Genomic DNA, 25,449 nt, shown 5'->3' with positions numbered 1-25,449 from the left:
TCCTCATTCCATATCACGGTGCCATACAGTCATCCTGGGTGAGGAACTGCTTAACTTACAGAGTGAAGGAGAAAAGCGAGGCCATTGTAAAGGCAAATCCATTTAATCTTCTGAATATTTCAGGTAAATTTATTTCTGTTGCTTTGAATTATCAGGATTATTATTTGTTAGGCAGACTTCAAACAAGATTTTCAACCCTACCAGTCTGCCATCTCTGTAATGACAGACATTGAAGGAAATAATAACTTACAAATGAATGTAGTAGTCTTTTTAAATGCCAGTTTTTGTTCTTTCAGATTTTTGGGGTAATGGAACAGTGGCATTAATCCCTCATGAAAATTCTTCTGCCTGGTGACTATTCAATAGATATTACTGATTAAAAAATATTAACTCACCTGTTACTTAGTGGCACTTGAGTGCATTGCGATGCAGATTTTCTCTCTAGTCCTTGAACAATGTCATTATCATTTTGGGAAACTACAGAGAAACTCTTCCCCATTGTCCCTGGGGAAGTTCATCACCACTTATAGCCACTGCACAATAACACACTCGGATAATGTCTGCCAACCTTATGGCAGCATGTTCCAGTTGGAGTCCCTAAAGTTAGTACAGTGATCCCCTCTTATTCATGGCTTCACTTTCCACAGTTTCAGTTGCTCTTGTTCAGCTGTGATCTGGAAGCTGATGATCCTCCTTCTGATGTATTATCAGAAGGTCAGTAGTAGCCTAATGCTATGTCACAGTGCCTACGTCATTCACCTCACTTCATCTCATTGTGTAGGCATGTATCATGTCTTATCATTATAAGAAGAAGGGTGAATACAGTAGAGTAAGATATTTTGAGAGAGAGTCCGAGAGTGAGAGACACTATATTCACATAACTTCATTACAATATAATTGTTCTTTTTTATTATTTGTTATTGTTGTTAATCTTTTACTGAGCCTGATTTATAAATTGGACTTTATCATATGTATGTATAGAGAAAAACCTGGTATATACACGGTTTACTATCTCCAATTTCAGGCATCCAGTGGGGGTCTCTGGAATGCATCCTCTGTAGATAGGGGGGAAGCTACTGTAATAGGGATTTATTTGCAAGCTGTTTTCAGTATTTTAGAAAGCCTACTGGAAATTGAACATTTGTAACCTTGCACAAGCTGACTAAAATGCCAAACAGGTTTTTAGCTTTTGTATGGAGTTATATTAACTCATTGTGGTTATTTGTGCTCATGAGAAGTGCTGATTGGCAGTGACAGAGGCTTTTGATGAATAAAGATAGGGAAAGGAATAAATAAATATTTAATGAATACATTGTTTTTAGTAGACAGTGATCTCCAAAATGTAGGTAATAAGGATATTGTAGATGAGAATCATGGGAATCATAACTTTGTCTATTTATAAGCTATATAAAACTATATTTTATCTCATACACAAAATAATAGGTCTCTGCTTTTCTACTTGTATCTTACCTCCACAGAATCTTTATTTTTATTATTATTTTTTTAATTTTTATTTTTTTAAAGATTTTATTTATTTATTTGAGACAGAGAGAATGAGATACAGAGAGCATGAGAGGGAGGAGGGTCAGAGGGAGAAGCAGACTCCCTGCTGAGCAGGGAGCCCGATGCGGGACTCGATCCTGGGACTCCAGGATCATGACCTGAGCCGAAGGCAGTCGCTTAACCAACTGAGCCACCCAGGCGCCCTAGAATCTTTATTTTTATATTGAAGATGAATAAACTCTTAATATTTGCCATTGTGTTCATTGTATATTTGAAATGATTTCAAGTAATTGATGGTGTAGTAAGTAAAAGTTACAGGAAGGCATTTATAACGTCTGTTTCAAATCCCAGAAAATCATATTCTTAAGGATAACAGTGATCACAGGAACAAAAATCCTTCCTGCCCTGGATTTATTTTCTTTAGCATACTCATTTTGATGATGCTGCTACTAGTAGATCCTGATTCCTTGTTTATAGAATTTCAAGAGATTGGACCCTTGATTCTCTTCTGGCTAGTTGCTGATTCTTGTCCATTTATCTAACACCCACACCTTTCAGAGTTTAAAAACATTGGTAAGCTAAGAGAGATGCTTCTGTAAGACTCATTAGTGCTGGGTCTTATTCCCATTCTACATTTACTTTTTGGGATCTCTGCTTTGATTTTCTGTGCTATTTTTTCTGCACATTGAGGTACTTCCTGTATGCATATACTTATAATTTAGGCAGTTGTTCCTCTCTTCCCACCTTTTAATAGTCTGCATCTCAAATGTAAATATTTTCCTGATAGATGTATTAGTCTGTTCTCTTCAACACTCAATTGATCAGTGGTATTGGTTGGTAAACATTAACACATTTTATATTTTTATTTTTCATCAGATGTTTATGGCAAAGGTTTGGTGTCTTGGGTCCTTCATTGCTCTCTTCATGCTTCCTTCCTGAATGCCATCCTTGACTTCTCCCTTTCTCTTACCTACCACATCTAGTACATCACTAAGTCCTATAGATCCTGTCTCATAAATGTCTCTCAGATATATCCACTTCTCTCCATCCCTACCACCCCCCCACTAGCATCTCCTATTTGGAGTACTAGTTTCCTCCCATTTGCAGCTTGTCCTTCTGGTCTTGTTTCTCTCCAGTCTAGTCTCTATACTGTAGCTCTAGAAGATTTCCTTTGCAGAAACCCTCCAATGGCTTTTCATTGCCTTTTCCATAATGCCCAAACTCTGTAATGTGGCTGACTTTATTTCCAGCCTCATCTATTATTTTACCTTGTTCTCTCTGCTCTAGTTTTATAAGATTTCTACTAATGTCTTGCACATGTGTGAATCCATCTTCTCCTCCTTTACCAGGCAGATTCCTATTCATCTTTCTGGGTTCATCTTCATCTTCATTTCTATGAGAAGCCTTTCCTTCTTACTGGAACAGATGAGGCGTCCTGCTTTACTCCTCCAGGTCCCTGAACTTTTCTTGCCAAGACATTCTTGACACTTTCTTATTGTTGCTTTTTTGGTCATCTTTCCTATTATGGTGTCCCCATTATCCTGTTCATCACTGTATCTCCATGTAATAGAACAGTGCAATTTGTTGAAAGAGAATGTTAGTAAAGAGACTTAAAATTGTTTAGTGAGGGCTGCACTGTATAGCACCATGTTTTACACACCAAGCCTGGGTTCAAATGGCAGCTCAACCACTTTACAAACTGTGTAACTTTGAGGAAATTACTATACTCTTTAGGCTGAGTTCTCCATCTATATTAGGGTAGTGGCTGTAATCCTATCTCATGGATTGTTAAGTTTGAATGAGTTAATATGCCAGTGTTAGAACAATGCTTTTGGATGATTTATTGTGGACTAAATTTTTATATCTTTTACCTTAAATTTGATTAGTTTGTCTGGGAAGTTAAAATCATACATTTTTACTCTCAGTTCAAAACAATTTGGGCTGCCTGAGGGGGGAAAATGCCATTTTCTATGTAGAAATTTGGAGAGGGGAATGACCTCGTTTTTGCAAGTCATATTCCTTTTTAACTTATTTGATTATTTCTTTTGTTGGGGGAGAATTAAGGGATATTTAAACTCTAAAGTCTATGTCAAGATTTCTCCCTCTTCAGGCAAATGAAAATGAAAAACCAAAATCTTTGGTATGCAGCAAAAGCTGTTTTAGTATGGAAGATTATAACAGTACACACCTACCTCAGGAAGCAAGAAAAATCTCAAATAAACAACATAACCTTATACCTAAAGGAGCTAGAAAAAGAACAAACAGAGCCCAAAACCAGTAGAAGGAAGGAAATAATAAAGATCAGAGCAGAAATGAATGAAATAGGTACTAAAAAACCCCCAATAGAACTGATAAATAAAACCAGGAACTGGTTCTTTCGAAAGATCAACAAAATTGAAAAGCCATAAGCCAGACTCATTAAAAAAAAAAAAAAGGAGGGAGTACTCAAATAAATAAAATCAGAAATGATACCACAGAAATATAAAGGATTATGAAAAATTATATGCCAACAAACTGGACAACCTAGAAGAAATGGATAAATTCCTAGAAACTTATAATCTCCCAAAACTGAATCAGGAAGAAATAGAAAATTTGAACAGACCAGCTACCGGAAGTGAAATTGAATCTGCCATCAAAAAACTCCCAACTAACCAAGGTCCAAGACCAGGTGGCTTCACAGGTGAATTTTACCAAACATTTAAAGAAGAGTTAATACTGATTCGTCTCAAACTATTCCAAAAAATAGAAGAGGAAGGAAAGCTTCCAAATTCATTCTATGAGGTGAGCATTACCGTGACATGAAAACCAGATAAAGACACTACAAAAAAAGAGAACTATAGGCTAATATCTCTGATGAACATAGATGTAAAAATCTTCAACAAAATATTAGCAACCAGTATCCAACAACACATGAAGAAAATCATTCACCGTAATCAAGTGGGATTTATTCCTGGGCTGCAGGGATGATTCAGTATTCACAAATCAATCCATGTGATATGTCCCATTAACAAGAGAAAGGATAAAAACTATGTGATCATTTCAGTAGATGCAGAAAAAGCGTACTTGGTAAAGTACAACATCCACTCAGGATAAAAACCATCAACAAAGTAGTTTAGAGGGAACATACCTCAACATACTAAAGGCCAGATATGAAAATCCACAGCTAAGATATACTCAATGGTGGAAAACTGAGAGCTTTTCCTTTAAAATCAAAAACAAGATAAAATATCCATTCTCACCACTTTTTTTTCCAGTGGTATTTTATTTTATTTTATTTTATTTTATTTTATTTTATTTTATTTTATTTTATTTTTTATTATGTTAAGTTAGCCACCATATTCAACATAGTGCTGGAAGTTTTAGCCATAGCAGTCAGACAACAAAAAGAAAAAAAGACATCTGGATTAGTAAGGAAGAAGTAAAACTTTTCACTATTTGCAGATGACATGATATTATATAGAGAAAACCTGAAAGACGCCACCAAGAAAATGCTAGAACTAATAAATGAATTTGGTAAAGTCTGAGGACATAAAATCATTGTGCAGAAATCTGTTGCATTTCTATACACCAGTAGTGAAGCAGCAGAAAGAAAAATTGAGAAAACAATCCCATTGACAGTTGTATCAAAAATAATAAAATATTTGGGAATAAATCTAACCAGGGAGGTTTAAGACATATTCTGAAAATTATAAAACACTGATGAAAGAAATCGAAGATGAAACAAACAAATGGAAAGATATGCCATGCTCATGCGTTGGAAGAACCAATATTGCTAAAATATCCATAGCACTCAAATCAGTCTACAGATTTAATGCAGCCCCTATCAAATTACCAACAACATTTTTCACAGAACTAGAACAAACAATCCTAAAATTTGTATGAAACCACAAAAGATCCTGAATAGCTAAGCAATCTTGAAAAAGAACAAAGTTGGAGGTATCCTGGATATCAAAATATACTACAAAGCTGAGGTAATCAAATAGTGTGGCACTGGCACAAAAATAGAAGCATGTCAGTGGAACAGAATAGAGAGTATACAAATAAACCCGTGCTTTTTTTTTTTTTTTTTTAAAGATTTTATTTATTTATTTATTTGACAGAGACAGAGAGAGCAGGAACACAAGCAGGGGGAGTGGGAGAGGGAGAAGCAGGCTTCCCGCTGAGCCGGGAGCCCGATGTGGGACTCGATCCCAGGACCCTGGGATCATGACCTGAGCCGAAGGCAGTCGCTTAACCAACTGAGCCACCCAGGCGCCCTTTTTTTTTTTTTAATTAGAGCAGGAGAGAAAGAGGAAGAGGAGGGGCTGAGGGAAAGGGAGAGAGAGAATCTTAAGCAGGCTCCATGTCCAGTGCAGAGCCCAATGCGGAACTCGATCTCACAACTCTGAGATCATGACCTGAGCCAAAATCAGTAGTCAGGTGCTTAACTGACTGAACCACCCAGGTGCTCCTAAACCCATGTTTTTATGGTCAAATAATCTTCAAAAAAGGAAAGAAGAATATATATTGGGGAAAAGACAGTCACTTCAGCAAATAGTGTTGGGAAAACTGGTCAGCTACATGCAAAAGAATGGAACTGGACTATTTTCTTACACCATACACAAAAATAAACTCAAAATGGATTAAGGACCTAAATGTGAGACCTGAAACCATAAAATTCCTAGAAGAAAGTATAGGTAGTAATTTCTTTGACATTGGCTGTAGAAACATTTTTCTATGTATGTTTCCTGAGGCAAGGGAACAGAAGTAAAATTAAACTGTTGGGACTACACCAAAATAAAAAAGCATCTGCAAAGCTTCTGCACCATCAACAAAATGATGAGCAACCTACTGAATGGGAGAAGGTATTTGCAAAAAATACATCTGATAAGGGGTTAATATCCAAAATATATAAAGAGTAGTGAACAATGAACTCAAAATAAGAGTTTGTCAACAAATTGGAGGTTTACATGTTTTTAATATCTAAGAACAAAGAATGCAATGTATAGCATCTAAAGCAAGGCTGTTGGGTAGCCATGGTTTCTAGAAGTGTTGATTTGTGGCCTTCAGAAGCTCTGGCAGTTCTTAACTCACAATCTGAAGGAAGAGTGAGCTCTGCCCTTCCATGTTGCTGCTGTTCTCACTGATCGGAGCTATGGATAGCCACATTTTCATCGGTTCCCAAGGTGATGATCCAGTTCTTGCCTTTTGATTTTAACTGTCTGCTCATCAGTAATTGACAATATCAATTATTGGTCATCGTCCTTGTAAAAAGTCTTGGCAGATATCTCAAAGCTTGAGCATGGAGCATTATTTCACATTAGAAAGGCTTGGCTTTCAGCTTAGCATGCTGTTTCATAGATTTTAGTTCTATAGGGACCATCAAGTTAAATACTGTGAGAAGATTGGAGCATTGTATTTCACTGTGATCCAGCTAAGTCCATCAATGAGCAAATCTTCAGAAGCACTTAAATTTTAAAGGGTGGAGTTTACTGTTTTCAAATTCATATATCTTGATAAGTTCTCAGGTAAGTAAAGGTTCACTACTACAGAACCTTAGGAGACCTGTTGAACTTTTAATTAGGACATTATTTGTTAATATGGGTTTGGGAACTGATAACATACTTAAAGCATTTTTCTGTGACATGTGACATTGCTTCATTTAAAGGATGTTAAATTTTAAAAATTGGTAATATTTCAAACATACAGAACAGTTTAAAAATATATAACTCACATCTATATACCCATCTCTCAATTTGAGGAAATATTATTTGGCCATATTTGCTTCAAATCTCTCTCTCTCTTTCTCTGTCCTCTCCATTCCCCTCCTCCTCTTACCCCTCCTTCTCTTCTTTCTCTCCCTACTTCCTATCTCAAAGAAATACAAATTATAGATTACAAATACAGCTAAGCCCCACTCTTTCTCTTTTTCCTTCCCTAGAAGTTGGTGTGTGTCTCAAAAACATGATGTAGAGTACAAAAGCAAATTGCAAAAGGATACTTTCATTAACATCTTTGTAATTTTTAAAAGCACATAGAGCAATATTGTGCGTTGTTTGATTAAAGATATTTAAGACCTTTTTTCCATAATAAACAAAAAAGAAATAACTAATTCATGAGGATTTACTATATTACAAGCAATAAACAACTTGCAACAAAAGTCAGGATATACTGAAATCTGACATATCCCCTCAAGGACATCTTAATATTCTTAATTATTAATCAATAGTAATCTGTCTTGATAGACTTAAGTAATAAGAATACTTTTAGTACTAGAGCTGTAAACTACTTCCCTGTTATATCAGTTAACATATCTCCTTCGGTATATAAACTTAAAGCCTTTTAGATGTGAAATATGCTGCATAATAAAATGCTTTCCTTGGTTGGACTTAGCTAGTAAATAAAGTAATTAAATACTATGGCTTAGAGTTCCAGCTGATTTACTTCAGTAGAAATGACCTTATAAAGTTCTCACCCGGTTGTGTAAGCTAAGTCTCCATTCTATTACATTTTAAATGATTTATAGGGATGTTGGAGCTAGGGGAAACAGAAAAGTGAAAATATGTAATATACCAAGGTTAGTTTTTAAAAGAATTGATCAAGGTATATGTAGTTAATAAAGAGAATGTTAACTATCTTAGCATGTCTTAATTTTTTCTGTGAAGCATGCCTGAATGCATGACCCCCAGTAAACTCTCTTCTTTTATTCCTAGCATTGGGTTACATTATTTTTTGTTTCGTTTTGTTCTCTATTTTGTGTGTTTGCTTTTATTTTATTTATTTTTTTGCATACTTGTGCCTAGCACAGTACTCGTAACATAGATGTTGATGAATAATTGTATTTTGCATGGTCTTAAATATTTTTGAAATAAAATGGATTTGTCTTTAGGCATAGGATTATGTAAACAGGACACACAAAGGATATGGTCCTTTAAGAGAGTGAATGAACTATTCCCTCCACCTGATTCATAATTCCAGTTTGATAGGCATTAAGAGAAAAATTGTCAAGTAATCCTGAAGAAAACTTAAAAATAACAGGAGCAATGAAAAAAAATAGGGCCTTTTTGTATTGTAATTGTTATGCTCTCGATTATCATTTGTGGTGAAAAATGTCAGCTGAAAAACTCGAATAAATGATTCATTCAACAGTATCAACTACTTGCCAGTACAAACATGAAACCATTCTTATTCATACTACTTTTTCTTCTAGTCATAGCCTTCAGTGAGGATCCTCTGACTGTCCCTTTCCTGTTCCTCAACAGAACTTGGGTAGATTGTGTAACTTCCTGGTCATGTTCAGTTAGTTTAAATCTCATTCAAGTTCTCCCTCTCCCCTTCCCCCCATGTCAGACCCCAGATTGTTAAGATGGCAAGGAAGGAATAAGTTTCTTTACACAAGAGACCACTATGGTAGACTCCTTTATTTGAGTTACTGCTGCTCCTTTGGTTTATAAGGACTACTTATCTACACCCTCTGCACTGCAGATGTCCAATTACTGGCTTTCTTGTGTGCACATGTGTGAGTTCTTAGGTGGGTCCTGGGGTTTGGAGGAGCTGTGAGGTCTTCTCACTACATATATTACTATCTTGGCAGCATCACTTCCACCTAGTCTTTGGATTTAAATGGCTGCCACTGACATTCACCTCACAGCTTCTTGAGCCTGTGTGTATATATGTATGTACATACACTTGTGTGTGTGTTTTCCCCAGTGTTAATGTTTTTGAGGAGGGTAGTAGCAAAATGTCTATAATCCAGCTACTGTCCATGATGTCCATTTGGTCTACGGAAACTGACCCACCTTGTGCACCGCAAATAGTAGAAATGAAGATTGCTCCCTTGCTGGGCATTCTATGCCCTCTGCCTGCCATCTCTCTCTCTCCAGCTCCCTTTACTCTTCTATAAGCACAAGGGTAGATAAGCAGCTCCCCTTCGTTAGCCACAGTCCCACTACTGAATGGAATGGTGTTCACCCTTTCTTGCAGGCATCCTTAATATCTACACTGATTCTCTTGGAGTCTCCCCTCTTACTTGGCTAGGAAATTGTCTGGGGATGGGCTAGGAGTTGGGAGAGTAGCCTCTTCCTTTGTTCCCATCCCTCCTCAGCCTCTCTTCTTAGATGCTTATCGTAGTAAAACCATTTCCTTGGTCTCATAATCTCTGGGGAAGCTGTTTGACTCCAACTTTTGGTAGTTCTTTTTTGTATGTGGACTAGGCAATCAGTGCCTCCTAGTCCTCAGGTTTTGTCCCTGTTTGCCAATTTCAGGATTTTAGGAAAAAGCCTCATTTGATGTTGGATTAAAGTTGAGCCAGTTTATATGAGTTTATTTGCTCTTAAACTGTCTTTTATACCCATACACATGCATTTTTGTGACTTAAAGTCTACAGATATGGCCCTAAAAAATGAATAATTATACTTTGTTCTTAAATTAGTTTTAATAGAAGTTACCTCAAGAAAGTTGAATTATTAGAATTTCTTGCAATGCTTTCCTGGTCTGCTGTTATTACAGTTGCCAAAACATTCTACATTTATGATACCTTGGTGACATCTTTTACTGGGATGATATGTGCTATCATTTTTTGGAGCAGATCATTAATGGTTTGGTTGAGCATTATAGCACTGATGCCTGAAATTAAAAAGGAAAGAAACTAATACCACCAATTAATGCCTGGACACTGCATAGCATGCAGATACTCTTGGAGGCAGGATTAACTCCTCAGACTTTCATCACTCCTTGGAAATTAGACAGTTTCTTGAAAGTGCACTAGGCCTCCAGAGCTGGAGGTGAGTGGAAAACCAAGAATCCTAGAAATAGTCAAAGGCACTGGAAGGGAGCAGAGGCCTGCCAAAGCCATCCTTTTCTTTCATCCCACTTGTGCCAGTTTGGACACTGGGCAGCCAGATCAGCAGTGATACTAAATGGGTAGTTAAGGGAATCAATACCCTTCAAAGGAACCTGTTCCGTATGTGCATGTGCCCAGGTTTTCCCCATGGAATTTATAAACATTACTCAGGTTATGCCAGGCTTTATTACTCTTTATTCTCAACTGATAAAAACCATTCTAGTTATTGGTAATCTTCTATGAAATGGAATTTAAGACACATTTCGTTTCTCTGTCTTTTATAAAGATATGAATATTAGACCATGCTGCAAAGATTAAGCATATATGAATAATTATAGTTGAAATAAAATAAAACTGATTCTGAAATTAATACATAGTGATTGTTATGCATATTCATTATTGTTTGAAGAATGTGGAATAGGAGAAAATGCCCAGACTTTGGGATCAAACAACTCTGGGTTAGAATCCTGGCTTTGCCAATTACATGTTATATGAACTTGGGCAATTTACATAAATTTTCAATGTCACAGTTTCCTCATTCCTTATTCCTAAAATAGGCATAATAGTATTAATTTTCTCAGTGTTGTTGATTGGAAATGACATATGCAAAGTTACTGCTTAGAGAAGGAGTCCAACAAGTGATTGCTCATATTATAAGTAGAAATACAGGGTTTTCACTAATTTTGATGTTTTTTGTCTATGTCAGAGTTTTCCTGATTTTTCATGTACCAACTCCTTTAATTTGTTTAACAAACATTTGAGGAAAACTATTATGTTGAAGGTTCTGAGGGCTTCTAAAAACTTCTAAGGGAATTTTATGCTTTCATGAGAATGATCAGTTGAGCACAAATAATTTTTAAAATAACCTTGATGGACAGCTTTCTAAAAAGTATGGCACATTTTCTTGCCTTTGAAACATTGACAATGCAGGGTCATTGCTATGATCATTATTTATGTACTGAGATGTAATGCCATGATTTTTCAACGTTATTTAAGTATTAAAGGATCTTTGTTTCTCATTATACTTCTTGAATCTTATCATCTGGTATTCATGTTTGCTCTTTTTGTCTCTTAATATTCTTAGTGTACTTCCACATTTCAACTTTGCTATTTCTATCTTGGGCTCTCAAAGTACAAGATGGAGGAGCGCCAACTTCTGAATAGGTCATGTGGAATAGTTTAGTTAACCTTAAGCTTGCAATGAGCCTATAGTATTGGGTGACTGCTAACATGGTTGACATAGTCTTAGACTGCCTTTATAGAAATGTAGGTTCCAAACCAGAGAGCCAGTTTTCTGATGGTCAACCTATATTGAGAGTTCATCTAGTAAAATACTTTTACATGAGAATGTGATACGAAAGAAGTGACTAAGACAGCAAGATGTAAAAGAGTTATATGAAAAAATATTTATAGAAATGGGGGTATTTAGTTTGCTGTAGAAAATACTGTGGGAACATAGTATGTATGCAAGAGCATGAGAAGATTAAAGCATGGAAGCAGAATAAGAGTCAGAAAAATAAGTGACAGCTCACATCATGAACTCTTTTTAATCTTTTTTAGGGAGAAAGAGTAAAACTACTGTTTTGGGGGCAAAAAGGCATCTTGTTATGCTCTCTTGGCCCTATTGCTGTCTGCTGCTTCAGACTTCCCATAAAATCATTTGGCTTGCTAGGTTTGACTTAACAGAATAAAAAAGTACTTGGGCTGAGAGAAGGAAGGGTCTCAAGTACTCACAAGTCCTCAGGAGAGTTTGCTAATTATACATCCAGCAAACCAAGGAGAGCAGATATGGCACTAAAAAAAAAAAATCCTCATCTTTTCCTGGTGAGTTTGGTTTTCCTTTCCAGTAGTGAGGGGGTAAATGTTTAATGACCAGCTCTCTGAAAAAAATGTGAGTTTATTATAAGTTTTACTGACATAAAGCTTGTATAGCACACAATTTGCAACTAATAATACAGTGTACAGGACTCTTTATTGTAAATTCCATATAGGTAATTGATTTTCACAAGATATTTTCATTAGTTGTTGGCCAAACTCATATCCATAACCAACCTAAGGTTATAGTTCATCCATGATTTGACAGAATCAAACTATGAATAATTGTTTAATATCTGATTCAGCAAAAAAATGCTGACAGTATTCAGAAATGGGCATAGTTCCAAGATAAATGTTGGTTAATGTTTTCATTTAGTTAGTGAGTAAGGTAAAAATGAAACAGATGTGTGTTGGAACTTTACTCATTTGTCAGTGACAGGAGCAACTTCGTTAAATTAGGTGATAGTTTTTGAATACTGAAAGGATATTTCCTCAATTTTTTGTCCTATTCACAATGTAGTGGCTACTTACTTGACATGTTAAAGTGTTATTATCATTATTAATGTTAAAGTTATTAGCATATTCTCCATTACTTTTCTAAGTCTTGACAATCAACAAGACAGTAGGTTGAGCCCAATTTGTAGCATTTATTGATTTCTGTGGCCAATTTTGAACTGCCAATATGATGTTTTACGTGGGATTGGGAAAAGATGTGCAATAATACATAATTACATAGTATTTCCATATATAGCTACCATAGATGTAATAATCTAAGGAGCATAGATTATAGTAAAATCTTAAAATGTACATTTATAATAAAATAATTAGGAGGTGATGAATTTCGAGAATTTGTCACGTTTACTTTTAATGTAATTTAATTGTAAGTTTATAAAATTTACTTATTTTTTAATTGAAGTACAGTTCCATATAGTGTTACATTAGTTACAACCTCACCTCTGGTAACCACAAGTTTGTTTTCTATATTTGTAGGTTTGTTTCTGCTCTGTTTATTCATTTGCTTTGTTTTTTTTAGATTCCACATGTAAGGGAAATTATATGGTATTTGTCTTTCTCTGTCTGACTTATTTTATTTAGTATAATACCCTCTAGGCCCATCCATGTTGTCATGGATGGCAAGATCTCTCTTTTTGTATGGCTGAATAATATTCCATTATATGTAATCTATTCATCTATAATGGATGCTTGGGCTGCTTTCGTATCTGCTACAGTAAACATAGTAAACCTTTCAAAGTAGTATTTTCATTTTTGTTTGGATAAATGCCTCGTAGTGGAATTATTGGATTATGTGGTATTTCTATCATTAATTTTTTGAGGAGTCTCCATACTGTTTTCCATAGTGGCCGCACCAATTTACATTCCTACCAACAGTGCACAAGGGTCCCTCTTTCTCCACATCCTTACCAACGCTTGTTATTTCTTGTCTTTTTGACAAGATGTTTCATAATAGCTATTATGACAGGTGTGAGGTGATAGCTCATTGTGGGTTTTTTTTTTAAGTTTTTATTTAAATTCCAGTTAGTTAACATACAGTGTAACATTAGTGTCAGAGATACAGTATAGTGCTTCAACAGTTCCATATGTCACCAGTGCACATCACAACACATGCACTCTTTAATCCCCTTCTTGTGGTTTTTGATTTGCATTTCTCTGATGATTAGTGTTATTGAGCATCCTTTCATGTGTCTGTTGGCCCTCTATATGTCTTCTTTGGAAAAATGTCTGTTGAGGTCCTCTGCCTATTTTTTTTTTTTTAAAGATTTTATTTATTTGACAGATAACACAAGTAGGCAGAGTGGCAGGCGGAGGGAAAGGGAGAAGCAGGCTTCCCGCCAGAGCAGGGAGCCCGATGCGGGACTCGATCCCAGGACCCTGGGATCATGACCTGAGCCGAAGGCAGCCGCTTAGCCGACTGAGCCACCCAGGCGCCCCAGTCTGCCTATTTTTTTAATTGGACAATAGTGTTTGGAATAGAAGACAGTCTCTCAGTATGGTTGGTTTGGAATTTGTTGATGATCTGCTTATACAGTCTGCTTCTCCTGCCAAAGCTACCTTGTTTATTTTTAAAATTTATAATTATTTTTTTATCACTAAAAAAATTGTTTTCATAAGCTTTTCCTATAAAACAAATAGCCCTAAATTTCAGTGTCTAATTATAGGAAACATTTATATCCTGCATATTGGTATAAATGTTACTGGTGGTTGTGCTTGTCTGGCCTCAGCTGGGTTTGCTTCCAGGTATCAGAACAGGTTCTAGTCTACTCCAAATTTGTTCTCATTCTGTGAGCCAGGTCCCAAGGAGCATGGAACATGCTGCTTTTGGGGTGAAGGGCAGACACTCACAGGTGAGCAGAAGCATGAACTGCCTCTTAAAGCTTGTGCTTGGAGCGGGCACCCTGCCATCTCATTGATCAAAACAATGACACTCCCAAAGTCGGTGGAGTTGCAGAGAATACTCCACCCACACTGAGGCCTGGCAAAGGTGAGGAAGTAAGAAAAGGACTGTGAACAAAAAAATACAGTCTAAATAAAAAAAAAAAAGTATTTTTTTATAACTATGGAGCACATAGTTTTATCACTTTTCTTTTAAAAAGTTAATATCGATCTAATAATTCACAGCATTTTAAAGAACTAATGTAGTTTCAGTTTGAGACAAAACATTTCAAACAAAGAAGCATTGAGCAAGTTAGGTTTAGGTTGCTCAGGTAAATTCCATTTGCCATTTCATGTGATTTATATTGAAAATTGATGATGCTAAGAACAGAAGCATTAGTAATTATGAAAAGAGTAATATTTGCTAATTTTCATTTGGAATTCTGTACTTCATAGGCAGATATATGGTGATCTAGGGCATATATAACATATGGGTCTCTAAGAACTAGAATATGCCACCTCAATTTCTGTATCAAGTTGATCCTTGAATAACATTGGGGTTAGGGGTGCCAACCTCCTGTTCAGTTGAAAACCCTCTTATAACTTGGCTCCTCAAAACTTAATAGCCTGCTGTTGACCAGAAGCCTTACCAATACCATAAACAGTCTATTAACACATATTTTATATCATATATGTATTATATACTGGATTCTTACAATAAAGTAAGCTAGGGAAAAGGTTAGTAAGAAAGTCACATTTATAGTACTGTGCTGTATTTATTAATACTGTAAATTTATGTCACCTGTTTGCAAGATAAACTCTGTTACTGCTTGTATCAATATTGTTGTATATGATACAAATTAAGTACTTCATGTGTACTTAGCTAATATTCAATTATTCTATAACATAATAGCTTAATAAAGCTTATTTCTTAAGGATTCTTGAATTTCTTTCAGAAACTTTAAGTTTATTCTTCTCAGTTCCCTTGTCTAGCAGATGTCTTAGTTAATTAATATCTTTAGCCAGGCAAGATGGTGTGTGACTTTGCTTCTGAGTTGTTTGATGGCAATCTTAGTAGGGCGTTAGATGACGAAAGTTAGACTAGTGGAAATTCTGTTTTTCCTTAAAGGTCAATAGCTTCATTAGGAATACGATGTTTTAACCCAAAATCTGGTTTGGGTATAGCCCATCATTATAATATGCAGTTTTACTGAAACAGTTTTGAAGAAATATTATCAGTCCCTTTTCTCTGATACCATCCAAGAAAGCGACAAGTTGTGAAGGGAAAGCAGATTTTCCATTTCTCTAACCTAATACACTTATTCGACCTTTCTCTTTGAGAGTCTTAAAATATACTGTCCTTTAAAAAAAAAAAAAGTACCAGATTGAGTCTTCTGGGAATTTTCCCAGTTTTAATTCTGCTGTAAATATTTCCCTTACTCCAGGTATCCTGAATATATATTTAAAATTACTATTGCTTAGAGCAGGCAGGCAATACATTTTTCTTTTCTTTTCTTTTAACAAGGGTTCTGTCTGTTCTTGTGTTTTATTCCAGGTGTGTGTGTGTGTGTTCAAGAATATGTACATTAGATAGCATAGCAGTCCTTGCAGGATCATAAGGCTTGAGGAAAAATTACATCCTCTAGTCTATTCAATGATCTTCAGACTGTATTTCAGAAAACAGCCATTTAGTCTTAGTTTTAAAACTCATGTGAGACATCTGTTTAACCTCGCTGGTAATACCCTTTTGTGTTTAACATCATAGTCCAGTACTTCAGGTAAAGGAAGAAGAAAATTTAGTCAGTGTCCTGGCACTTCTTATGGGTTATGTGCTTAACTTTACAGTTCTAGTCTCAGACCTGGCAGCATGTTTTGTTCAGTCCGTCTTTCCAGTCTGTCTTCTCTGTATGTTAGTTATCAGGCCTAAATCCAAGTCTCAGTTCTTCTAAAAGGTGTTTTAATATTCCTCCACTCATCTCTCTGATTTCCTGCTGCTTATGGATCTTTTCCTATAGAATCTTAAATTTATTTGTTCATGAATCGTTTCAAACATACACATTTTTTCATTTCCTAACATCATGTATTGCAGTCAAGGCTCCTACCTTTTGTATGTAGCTATTTTCTCTAGACTGAAAGTGGCAAGTAATTAGCAGTGGTATTTTAGGCCTTGGAAAGTTGATGAGTTGGATATTTTTGGGTCGGGATTTTGCCCAGTTCCCTTGAATAATTCCTCAAGAGCAAAGTTCTGTGCAGGTGAGTGTGATTTCCATGGGGAAAACTCCCTACTTTCTCATACCTCATATGTTCCTGCTGGACCCTGCTATTATGCTTAAAGATTTCCCCTTAACTGCTAATTGATTCCTGAACCAGTCACATTATTTTAAAATATACTTCTCCTCTTTAGCAGGATTATTATAAATGTGTTATATTGAATTTACAGAGGACTCAATTTCTTTTCAGTTGTCAGTTTTTCTAGTCAAGGTTCTTTGGTAGTCTCTCGTGGGTCCAATCTCCATATTACATCTTAGTTATATCTCTTTAACAGAACCTTGAAAAATCATTTCCAGGATATACAAATGGCTATTTGCTAGAACTTAAACCTGTGGATGAGGGTGACAGCTTGCACAGAAGAGAAGGCCCAGGCTCTAGCCTGTTAACTTAAACCAGATTTCAGTAGTTCAAGTTTAGGATATGTAAGAGAAAGAACAAAAGTGAGGGTAGAGGAGGGAGAGAAAGAAGGAAGGAAGAAGAGAGAGAAAAAGATTGATAGAGGTCATGTTCCAATTTGAGTTAGTAATAGTGTGACTTTCCTGGAGCTGAATATTCAAATGTAATGATAAATTATTCATGTAAATTGAACCAAAATATTGACCAACTTTGTCAACACTAAGGAGGCATAAATGCAGTAATTCATTTGACGTGAGAAACTATTCTCCTTTAGGAATTGGAAATATACAAAGACTTGGGTTGGTAAAGTGCCAGATATTTAAAGGAAGTGAAAATAATTGTCCATCCAGATGTTTGCAAATATTTGAATACTTAGAATTGTATAGACATCTATTTGAATTTTCATGTTTGATATGTTCATTATTATGTTCTTTTTAAAAAAGATTTATTTTTTTAATTTATTAGAGAGAGCACACGTGCATGAGCAGGGGGGAGGAGCAGAGGGAGAGGGTGAGGGAGCATCTCAAGCAGTCTCCCCGCTGAGCACACAGCCCGAGGCAGGCCTCAATCCCATGACCCTGAGATCACGACCTGAGCCGAAATCAAGAGTCAGATGCTTAACCGACTGAGCCACCCAGGCGCCCCTCGTATGTTTGTTGTTATGTAAATGTAAAATTTGAGACTTAAATCACACAAATAATTACTAGCTGCCTGCTGATGATTATGTGCTTATGGAAGAGAAGTGATAGAAGATGAAGGAGGAAAGGTTGCTTTGAGATTTGAATTTTATTTTGTATAAAATAAAGAATCTTAAAATTTCTTGAATAGTAGAGACCATATAGTATACCTCTAAATCTTATTTTTAAAGATTTCCTTTAGTATAATTGGATTTTTCTTTTGTACAATTCTGATAATCTTAACACCTATATAGATTAATGTAACTATCATCACAGTCAGGCTACAGCATTCCATCACTGCAAAAACTCCCTTGTGCTACCCCTTAGACTCATGTTACCCACACCTAACTCTTGGCAACCACTTGGCATATTCCCAATAAGTGTAGGTTTTTTTTTTTTTTTTGAGAGTGTCCTATTAATGGAATCACACAGCATATAACTTTTAGAGACTAGTTTCTTTCACTCAGCATAATACCTTTGTTGTATGCATCAATAGCTTGTTTCTTGTTCTTGCTAAGTACCGTTCCACTGTATGGATGTGCCACTATTTATTCATTCATTACCTACCAAAGTACATTTGGGATATTTTCAGTTTTGGTGACTATGAATAAAGCTACTATAAACATTTGTGTACAGATTTTTGTGTGAACATAAGTTTTCATTTCTGTAGGGTAAATGCAGGAGTGGGATTGCTGATGAGTGTGTATGTATAACTCTATAAAAAATTGTAAGAAACTGCCTGTTTTCCACAGTTAGCTTTCCAATTTCCCATTCTCACCAGCAGTGTGTGTGAGTTCCAGTTGCTCTGCATTCTCCCAAAACTTGGCTTCTCTATTTTTCAAAACATATAGCCACTCTTGTTAGCGTATAGTGATATCTCATTTTGATTTCAAATTTCAGTTTGATTTCAGTAATGGCTAATAATGTTGAACATTCTTTCATTGTTTATTTGCCATTCATCTGTATTTCTTTGGTGAAGTATATGTTCATTTTTTTTTTTTTGCTTGTTTTAAATTGGTTTGATTGTTTTCTTACTGTTGAGTTTTGAGAGTTCTTTATATTTTTGAAAACTGACATTGGTATCAATGTAGACAATAGACAAAAAATGTCTAATGGCAGAGAAAGAAGGGAGGGAGCAGTAACTGATTATCATCATGGCTTTTTAAGTTGTGATATGTTCTCTGTATATCTATTAATATTTTAGATTAAGGCATAATGCTTATTTCTTATCTCTGAATATCTGCTTGAATGGCGAATGATTGACCTGACCTATGGTTTTGATAGACTGCAGCTTAATTATAGCTTGTATACTTGATTCTCACAACAACCTAGTCAGATATTATCACTCACATGTCACAGAAGAGGAAACTGAAGGGCTCAGAGAAACCAGGACTTGCTTAAGGTCATGTAGGTGGAAACCAGCTATATGGTCACCATACCCTGTCCTCTTTTCATGGTCCTGGGACAGCTTGCAAGTGAAATTTACTCCATGATCTGAATGTAATCCATCTGTTCATAGTTTGGGAGAACAGAAACCTTGTGAGCAGACCATTCATTACCCATTTACACTAAATACATTTATATGGTATATATTTTTGGTGATATATATTTTGGTGACGGTGAGGTTCTTGGGTATTTTTGGGTGGGAAACTCAAGACTTGACCTCCAGTGCTTAGCTCTAAACTCATGAGAGATCATCAATCATATTTTAACCATGTCCTTGTTAATAGCTATTTGCTTCTTTACAATTAGAAATTTTCTATAAAAATTATTCCATAAAGAAGTGTCAAAGTAAAATTATTTTATTTTTATTAAAATAGAAAGTTTTGTACAGATTAATAAAATTATATGTAAAACTTGTTACAGTTTAAAAATAAAATATAACTGGAACCACAACATAGACTAATAAATTGGAACATTATTTAAGCTTGGATGTGTATTACACAAAATGACTTGAGGAAAATCATATTTTCCAAACCTAGCAGATGTTATTATGCCTCTCAAATCCATTTCCATTTTTTTTTTTTTACTCCTATGAATACAAATTTCTCCAACTGGTATTTATGGTCTTTGGAAAGTCATTTAGCTGTTCCCAAGGACAGAGATAGTATTACAAACTTTGTGTAATGGTATACAAATAGCTAAGTGGAAGAACTGGGAGATTATCCTCCATGACCAACCTCTAAGTTGGGTTAAACTTCCATTCTTTACACACCAAAGAAAAGTATTTTTCCCTGTCCTTCACTGGAAAATTACGGAATTATAGAGGAGTCTTTGCACATGATTAGACCATGAAATTTGAAAGAGTGTTAAACTTACTTGGGCTTAGGAAAGCTTTTCTAGGAATATGGCCCTGGCAGAGGTGAGGTATTTTCATCAGATTTATTAGCCAAGAGAGAAAAGCTTATTTTAATGTTCCCACTGGCCCCATAAGTTATTTCTCTCTCTATCTGCTGTGGAAGAAAATAATTAAATTATTGATGTTTGTTGGCCCATACGTGCAGCTGCTTTTTCACTTATATTGTTCATACACCCAATGTAAATATTCCAGACTTCAAGTAAATCAGTGGCTTAGGACCAAAGATATATTATTTTGACTAGTGATGCCAGTGTTTTAATTCCTTCCAAGGAAAATGGTATGGACTGATTTTACTTGCTGCCAACATTAACCCCAATATGATTAAGTTCAGAATATTGAAGTATGTATTTCCAGGATTTGAAAAGTCCCCTCACTAGGATTGCTTCAGAAATGTAAACTAATTTTTCCCTTAATTACCATCCCTCTGAACAATATTGAAGGGCAATTACAGAGGCTCACCTGTCACATTATTGACCCTAGGTGCAGCCTGCATGGCATGCCTGGGGGAAGTGGGGGATGGTCAGGGAAAAGAGGTGGAGATCTCTTTACCTGAAGCCATACTCAAATATGATCTTTAAAAAAATGTATTCTCTCCGTTCTACATTTATGCTGGGGCCTTCTGTTCTGGGGTCAGATGAGTTTAATCTGAGAGTCTATGTGATACAAATATCACATAGGTTATTATTGGCCATCCCCCCCTCCTCCAAAGACTTCTCATGATCTGAACATTGGGGAAGAATATTTCCAGATTATATTGAAAGATACAAAATGAATTCTTTTTAAAAAAGATTTCTGTTGAAGTAAGATTTAGAGAATGTCATTCTGGCAACATTGGAGAACACCTAAATGAAATATTAATAAGAACATTCTTTGGTGTTCCCTTAACTGACAAAGGATATATAGATGATCCTTCCATCTGAGATATGAGTGAGAGAAAGAGCACAGAGTGTTAGTTTCTACAGATAACCGTTCATTTCACTTTGCTACCTTGACAGACTTTGCAACTGAACTGCTAAGAAGCAGAGAATTCAGTGATATGAGATCTCTTTCTGAAGACAGTAAATATAGATTGAGCTTTGTATTGCTGGGAGCCACTGATGCAATAATTTAGGACAAACCCTATCTCATTCCCTTTTAGGTGGCAACAAAAAGACATTTTTTCAGGGGCTGTTACAACATCTTTGAGTGGCTTTGATTTGCAGTGTGAAGTTTGGAGAACACATTAATCTGGATGGGGGAAAAGCTCTGATGCTACAGGGAAGCTATTTTACTTTTTGCTCCTTAAGTATGTAGTGCAACATGGCACTTTCAATGTTCTTAATAAAGTGCTTCCTTAGTGAATTTCCCTGGGATCTCTGTTTTACCACCAAAACTTTTAAACTAATCAACTCCTTAGACAAGTTGTAGCAAAGCAATAAAATAGTCCAAGGGGGAAGACTCCCAAAACAGTGTGTCTGCTTTAATGAAAATATTTTGGCTGTTTTAATGATAACAAATTGCTGATCATATCCTTTTATTACTTAAAAAATGCTTTAGGGTTTTCATATTCTTGTAAACAAGAGGGGAAAAAGCCAAATGTAGTTTTTTTGTTTTTTGTTTTTTCTCTCTTTAGAGAGCACATGCATGAGCAGGTATGGGGGAGTGCAGAGCGAGAGGGAAAGAGAGGAGTCCCAAGCTGGCTCAGGCTCGGTCATGCTCAGTGGGGAACCCGATGCTGGGCTCCATCTCATGACCCTGAGATCATGAACTGAGCTGAAAAATCAAGAGCTGGACGCACAACAGACTGAGCCATATAGGCGCCCCAAATGTAGTCATTTTTGAGAAGTATAGGAACATGGATCACTCAATAATTCTAAAACAAATGCTATCTTATATAATGTATACAGGGAACTAGATAATGGAAGAATTAATTGCTTTGCAAAACACTTAATGCAATAAAGTAAGAGAAGGGCATTGGCCTTAGGAAAGGCTCATGTCCATAATATTGTGGGGCAAGGAGGCATGGTATTTTTGTACAGCATATCAGAATATTTACAAGCAAACTGAGTTTTTAATTTCTGCCCCTCTTTCATGACCTCCTATTACTAAGTCTACTCAAATGCCTCACCAGCTTGGTGTCAAATAAATGCAGTCTCACTTGACTTTGGAGGATTATTAAATGATCTTTCCATACATAGAGAGCTCACACAGGCCTGGAGTTTACATTCTCAAAATGTTTCAAAATGTTTACTTGCTCCATTTGAGCATGAGAGGGTTTAGCCAGTTTGAAAATAGTTTTGCAGTTGGTTTGGAGTGTCTTTTTTATTCTGATGGATTAAAAGCTGTGTGTGTGTGTGTGTGTGTGTAATTTAGTACATGAATTCTTTCTACTTTTAGATAATATGTTATTATTGTTATCATAGACTAACTCAACATTGAGAATTAGAGACCACTAGGGTATTAATGAAGATGCTGCAGAGAGACACCCTTTATATAATGGATCACATTTTCCAGTTCCAGTTTGGATTATGTTCCTAATTGAAACAGACTTCTTCTGAGTCTTGTTAAGCTTATGTTTAGATTCTGAGCCTAGGTTTTACTTATTTTTCTTGGTGACAGCTCTGCTGTAGTCCCTAACATTTGATTTTAGCCACTGTTAGCAATAGTGTGAACTTGTTATTTCAGCATTGAGACAACTGAGACTTTTAATCAGCAAAATTTATAAATATTCATACAAATATTTCAGATTTCTAACGTGATGTGCCTACCTCATCCTCTTTCGCCAATTTCCCACTACTTTAAATCTATTCTCTGCTGGTAAAACAAATTTTATGAGGGCAGTATTTGGTTTCTTTGCTAGGTTTTTAGAAACTTTACAGATAATAAAAGTTTAATCAGTTTTGTCCTTTATGAGAAAAATTCTAATAATGGAAATGGCAGGTTTCTATAGTTACACATTATATTTTCTACATTTAACAAAAGTAGAGCTCTTAGGCAAGAAGGAATATAAGTGGTTTTTATTAATATTCATATAATATTACTTCCCACGCACAATAAAACAGATTAAAATGTAATCAACTAGTTAGCAAATGAATGCACCTAATGCTAATTCTCCAATCATGTTGTTCATATTGGGTTCTCCACTCTAATGTTTCTTTCTTTGCTTAGAGACTTAAAAAAAAAAGCCTGCCTTCAACATTGTGTTGGTGTACCATTTTCACAGCCTAATACCTTACGGAACATTAGTTCTCATAAATTTTAAATAGTTTTTCAAGCTTCTTCTGCAGTGTTAACATCTATAATTAATATGCAACATAACTTCAAATGAGTAGAATAGTAAGTAAGTTTTAATACTCAGACTATTTTAAAATTGGGGCAAACTTTCTGTACGTCTCTAAAATCTTAGGTGTTCAGTCACTGGAGGGCTTTGTAAATAATACCATGATCAACAAATTAGACTCCTTTAATCTAGGATAAACATTCGTAATCAGAGGCAGTTTTGACCCCTTCCACCAGAGTATATGTGACAATTCTGGAGACATTTTTGGTTGTTGTAACTTGGTGGTTCTCCTGGCACCTAGTGAGTAGAGACCAGGGATGCTGCTAAATATCCTTACAGTACACGATCCATCCCCACCCCCCAACAAAAAAGTATTTGATCTGATGTGTCAACAGGACCATAACTGAGAAATCTTCATTTAGGACAATGTCTCTTCATTTTGTAGTAAATAAATTGTGCAACTGAGATATATTAAATGACTTGAGTCATTTAATATATGACAAGGAGTCCTAAAAGTTATTGCTTTGATTTTGGAACCAAATAAGAAACTTGATAGTATATGAATTTTCCTTGAGTGTCTTCATCAGGGAGAAAAATGTAGAACAAAGAGGCAAAAAAAAAAAAAAAATCACAGTAACATTTTCTTTCCATTAAGAGATAAAACTTGTTTTCAAGTGTAAATTTTCCCAAGGTCCTTTGGGTCAGCTTGAGTAGACATCTAAAGAGAAGAAAATGTCTGTGTAATTCTACATGACAGACTTTTAAAGGTTCTGTTGAAGAGATACAATGAAGAGAAAATGTGTTGTAACACCGTTTCTTGGAATAGGAGTAGTTGTCAAGACTGAAAAGGTTATTTGATTAAATCTTACTCATCTTCAGAGTATTGCAGATTTCCCCTCCTTCCCCAAGTAAAATTAATGGGTATCTTTCCCCCACCCCAGAGCTCTTAAAAGGCAAAGTATTTTAAAATTTCTTGATTGTTCTACTTAATCATTCGCAGTAGGTACTTCAAAAAAATTTTAAATTGTGCTTTTAAACAACTCTGGTGAAGTTTGAGATAAATGCTACTCAGATACAGAATATTAAAACTCAATTTACTCACAAACAAAACTAATTCACTAGAATATATGCTCCATGGAGACAGGGACCTGGGCTGCCAGGAAATTAGCTCTAGTCCCAACACCTGGAACAATCCATTGTATATTAGATAAATTCAGGAAATATTAGTGAAATTAACACACTCAAACCAGTTTTTCCATTCTGTGGACTATCCAGTAAGTGGGCCTATATTTAAGCAAGTAAAATGTGCATTCAGAAGAGGCTACTTTGAATAAGAAGCAGTATCAAAGAGTCTACAAATTTTGCTGTAAATTCAAAAAGCCTAGAATAAGCAAATCTAGGGTAGTGACTTCTCTAAGTCCCCCAGTTTAAGTGCATGTGGACTATATTGCTATCGAGACTTTTTCTTGCTTCCTCAACCCAGGAATGTTGCGTGGTTTATAGGCCATAGACATTAGCACAATGACAGTGAACTGCATAGCTTACACTGCCTTTGCCATAACACTCATCCTGTGTACTCTAGAGTGATGGCTGCCTCCAGAACAAATTCTCACCCAACATAGAAATTCTCTAGTTTCTTCAAGGGTATTTTATGCATTTTAAAATGTATTCCTTTGGTTCCTGGAGTGGATGGGGGCGGTAGGGATGGGGTGGCTGTGCGATGGACATTGGGGAGGGTATGTACTATGGTGAACGCTGTGAATTGTGAAAGACCGATGAATCACAGACCTGTACCCCTGAAACAAATAATATATGTTAATAAAAAAATTTAAAAAATAAAATGTATTCCTTTGCCTCTTCTTAAAGTTTTATTTATGTATTTACTTTTGAAGTGCATTTAATTTTATTTTTCCACTTGCATAAATTGTAATTCAAAGTAGCCTAGGAATAATTAGAA

The sequence above is a fragment of the Mirounga angustirostris genome, unplaced genomic scaffold (assembly GCF_029215605.1).
Source record: "Mirounga angustirostris isolate CCGP_5_RB_7025 unplaced genomic scaffold, mMirAng1.0.hap1 SCAF_10, whole genome shotgun sequence".
Lineage (NCBI taxonomy): Eukaryota > Metazoa > Chordata > Mammalia > Carnivora > Phocidae > Mirounga > Mirounga angustirostris.
Note: the sequence above shows the minus strand (reverse complement) of the source record.